The sequence below is a fragment of the Schistocerca nitens genome, chromosome 8 (genome assembly GCF_023898315.1).
Source record: "Schistocerca nitens isolate TAMUIC-IGC-003100 chromosome 8, iqSchNite1.1, whole genome shotgun sequence".
Classification (NCBI taxonomy): domain Eukaryota; kingdom Metazoa; phylum Arthropoda; class Insecta; order Orthoptera; family Acrididae; genus Schistocerca; species Schistocerca nitens.
The window spans coordinates 368,671,461-368,676,645 of record NC_064621.1 but is presented as its reverse complement, the minus strand read 5'-3'; positions in this window follow the sequence as shown (position 1 = coordinate 368,676,645).

Genomic DNA, 5,185 nt, shown 5'->3' with positions numbered 1-5,185 from the left:
TGTGTGTACAGATAAAGAAGTGAATCCATTTATGAGAAACTTAAGGGAGATCCGAAGGCCAAGATAATGAAACCGTCGCAAGCACTGCAAAGCAAACCAGATTGAATTTCGACGCGGCCAGAAGACTCATCCCACAAGTTCCACAGACACCAAGAATTTATGGTGTACCGAAGGTCCATAAAGAGGCCTTTCCTTTACGACCGATTGTGAGTACCATTAACTCACCGACGTCGAGTCTATCAAAGGAACTGTCTCCAAAGCTCCAACATTTGGTTGGCCACACAAATTCATACGTTAAGGACTCCACCCATTTTCTGGAACTTTTAAAAGAAAAGTGTATCTCGGCCACAGACATGATGGTTAGCTTCGACGTGAAGTCTTTACTCACGAATGTACCGCTACAAGACACCTTGAACCTCTAAGAGGAACGCATGGCACCCGATATCTGCGAACCAGTGCGCCACTGTTTTACAACCAACTATTTCAGGTGGAAAGGGGAATTTTATAAATAGACAGATGGTGTAGCTATGGGCTCCCTTCTCTCACCTACTGCAGCAGACATCTTTATGGAAGCTTCTGATGAAACAGCGCTCCAGTACGCACCATTACCCCCAGAATGTTGGCTCCGATATATTGACGATACTTTCGTTATCTGGCCACATGCAGAGGAAGAGCTACGAAATTTCCATCAACAACTCCACCAGCAGCAGAGCAGAATCCAATTCACTATTAAGATGGAAAAGAATGGCGTGCTGCCTTTCCTCGACGTGGAAATTTACAGAAAGCCTGATGGAAAACTGGACCATAGAGTATATAGGACGCCAACCAGTACAGACAGGTTCCTGCATGCCTCCTACAATCATCACCCTACGCAGAACAAATCCCTCTGCACACTTTAACCAAGAAGGCTCACAGGACCAGCGATGGGGACCATCTATTCGGTGACATACAAAGCCTAAAGTCCATTTTTGTGGCAATGGTTATGGAATGAAAGTAACTGATAAAACTAGGGCGACAAAGAATGAAGGCAATAGAAGAGAGCAAAAGGAAATATATTGCTCTGTTATCACATGTTAACGGTGACACTGAATGGGTGGGCAAAATTATCTGCCGAGCATGCATCGAACCGGTTTTCCGAAGCAGCAACAGAATAAAAGATGTTCTTCGCACAGCGAAAGATACAGTTGACAAACTACATGTTGCTGGAGTTTACGAAATCAGGTGCGAAAGCGGACTAGTGTACGTAGGCGAGACGCGGCGACCAATCAGAACACGGATATCTGAACAGAAAAGATATAATCCGACTCTAAAAACGCCAATAAAGGCTTCTAACATCCCTCCCCTTCATCCTAAACAGCCTATCAGAATTAGATAACAGCCAAGTCTGCAGGTATATAAGAAACAAAGTTTTCTCATTCAGCAGTAAACAAAAACACTCTGAAGAAGGTCGCTTGCAACAGAGACCGAAAATTGGGTAGTTTTATATTTATTGACAATGCGGTCCAAAAATTCTATTGAATGGGAAATGTATGTCATTCAGTAAGTTAGTAAACAGACAAAGATTGAAGCTCAGAGTCACACTAAAGGTAGTTGTGTGTGTGTGTGTGTGTGTGTGTGTGTGTGTGTGTGTGTGTGTGTGTGTCAGGAGTCGTGGGGCCTTCCAAACTTCGAGGGCCTCGATATTTGGAGACATCATCGGACCAGACCATTTGTAATCAAATCCCAAAAAAGTCAAAATGCCTTCAATAAATAAGAGGTATTTTGCAGCTAGAGACCCGATATGTATGTAAAATACAAGCATAGTTACCTATTTACCTATTATCCGGTCATAACAGTTGTCATTCGGTGTGTTCAGATTTTTTTGAATTTTTGTAAAACGTTCCAAGAAACCTGAAAACGGTAGTTTGTTAGACGCAATTGTTCTACATGAAACGCTCTGGCTGTAGCACTGGAGAATCCGGTAGATATTTACCATGGTTTTGATTAGGAGCATGTGCTGCAAGAAACAAAAAGTTATGGTCGGTATTTACGTCCATCCGGTACGAATGTGGGCGTTGCTGCTAGATGAATAGCCCAAGATATTCTTCAGTTTATAATCAATTAAATGGCACTTCAGTGAATAATTACTTTGTACACCACTAAAAATCCAATAGTTTTTGACCATTTATGTCTCAGTCGCGTCGTTTTCCTAAACAATAAGATGAAAAATTATCTTCACACTACGATGAATCAAGAACGACTACCCAATCTGTCCATTTTATCAACTGAAAGAAAAGTTTAAAATGAAACAAATTTCAACGACGTTATAATGCATTTCAGTAAAATAAAGGCACAGAAACATGCAATATAACAATATCAGTGACAACTACTCTCTCGCACTTTAAGTTACGAAATTTACTTATGCAGGGTGATTCAAAAAGAATACCACAACTTTAAAAATGTGTATTTAATGAAAGAAACATAATATAACCTTCTGTTATACATCTGCCGGCCGAAGTGGCCGTGCGGTTAAAGGCGCTGCAGTCTGGAACCGCAAGGCCTCTACGGTCGCAGGTTCGAATCCTGCCTCGGGCATGGATGTTTGTGATGTCGTTAGGTTAGTTAGGTTTAACTAGTTCTAAGTTCTAGGGGACTAATGACCTCAGCAGTTGAGTCCCATAGTGCTCAGAGCCATTTGAACCATTTTTTTCTGTTATACACCATTACAAAGAGTATTTAAAAAGGTTTTTTTTCACTCAAAAACAAGTTCAGAGATGTTCAATATGGCCCCCTCCAGACACTCGAGCAATATCAACCCGATACTCCAACTCGTTCCACACTCTCTGTAGCATATCAGGCGTAACAGTTTGGATAGCTGCTGTTATTTCTCGTTTCAAATCATCAATGGTGGCTGGGAGAGGTGGCCAAAACACCATATCCTTAACATACCCCCATAAGAAAAAATCGCAGGGGGTAAGATCAGGGCTTCTTGGAGGCCAGTGATGAAGTGCTCTGTCACGGGCTGCCTGGCGGCCGATCCATCGCCTCGGGATGCAGACAGTGCTTGAACCAATTTCAGACGATAAGGTTTCATAACTAACCTTTTTCGTAGGACTCTCCATACAGTTGATTGTGGAATTTGCAGCTCTCTGCTAGCTCTGCGGGTCGATTTTCCTGGGCTGCGAACAAATGCTTGCTGGATGCGTGCTACATTTTCATCACTCGTTCTCGGCCGTCCAGAACTTTTCCCTTTGTACAAACACCCATTCTCTGTAAACTGTTTATACCAACGTTTAATACACCACCTATCAGGAGGTTTAACACCATACTTCGTTCGAAATGCACGCTGAACAACTGTCGTCGATTCACTTCTGCCGTACTCAATAACACAAAAAGCTTTCTGTTGAGCGGTCGCCATCTTAGCATCAACTGACGCTGATGCCTAGTCAACAGCGCCTCAAGCGAACAAATGTACAACTAAATGAAACTTTATAGCTCCCTTAATTCGCCGACAGATAGTGCTTAGCTCTGCCTTTTGTCGTTGCAGAGTTTTAAATTCCTAAAGTTGTGGTATTCTTTTTGAATCACCCTGTATTATAATTGCACAGGTACGTATAAAACAAAAGCTGATTTTCTTATTATATATTTTTTTATTTCCTTGCGCTCTAACTCATGGTTGCTGCGGTAAATGCTGATTCGTATTCTAGATTCTCACTGATGTCTTTAAGCACGTATATTAAAATTACTAAAGTGAAGAGTACACACATTATAAATACGCGACATTTTTGAGGCATTACATCTATATCATTCATTTATTACAAAATGTACACTACATTACCTCAATTTCCTAGGAGACTGGGGACCTCATGTAAGAGGGTTGCCCAGGAAATAATGCACTGCATTTTTTTCTTCGACAATTCTTTATTGAACATAATGAGAATTACACATACGAAAGATGGTGTTTTATTTACACACCCTATTTTTCCACGTAATCTGCATCCCTTTCGATGGCCTTCCTCAAACGCAAAACATGGGAATGTCCTGTGAGTACCAATTCGTGTCTTGGTGGCAGTGCCAGTGATTCACTGTGTGAATCACCTCCTCAGTATCCTCAAAATGTCTTCCACGAATGTCATCATTTAATGGCTGAAACAAGTGGAAGTCCGAGGGGACTAGGTCACGGCTGTAGAGTGGATGGTGTACCACTGTCCAGCCTTGTCTTGCGATCTATTCAGCAGTCCTCAGACTTGTGTGGGGTCGACTGTTATCGTGTTGCAGCAAAACATATCCTTGGTTACCATGGCCCCGAAGTCGCCGGAAGGGCGTCTTGAGTTTTGTTAATGTGTTGACACATGCTTCTGAATTAGTAGTACTGCCATCAATGAAAATCAAACCTCCACAGTCCCAGAAAATGGTGATAAGATTAGATTAGATTTACTTTCATTGCAATTGATCCGTAGTGAGGAGGTTCTTCAGGATGCAGAACATGTCAGAAAAACAATAATACATGACAAATATTTACAACTTAAACAAATAAGCTAACGTACCATTCCACAGGTCCCAAGTGGAATGATCGTCATTTTTTTAATGAACACTATATGAAAAAATCATTTTACAAACTCTAATGCATTGCATTTAAAATAATTATATTTATTTATAAGGTAATAAACATGTAATAGAACTACTATAATCATGAAATAAGCATCAAACGAAAAAACTACAAATAACTAAACTCGTCTAGCTTGAAGGGGGAAACCAGATGGCGCTATGGTTGGCCCTCTAGATAGCGCTGCCATAGGTCAAACGGATATCAACTGCGTTTCTTTAAATAGGAACACACATTTTTTTGTTACATATTCGTGTGGTACGTAAATAAATATGAATGTTTTAGTTGCACCACTTTCTTCGCTTTGTGATAGATGGCGCTGTAATAGTCACAAACGTGTAAGTACGTGGTATCACTTTACATTCCGCCAGTGCGGACGGTATTTGCTTCGTGATACACTACCCGTGTTAAAATGGCCCGTTTACTAATTGCGGAAAAGGTCGATATCGTGTTGATGTATGGCTATTGTGATCAAAATGCCCAAAGGGCGTGTGCTATGTGTGCTGCTCGGTATCCTGGACGACATCATCCAAGTGTCCGGACCGTTCGCCGGATGCTTAAGTTATTTAAGGAAACAGGAACTGTTCAGCCACATGTGAA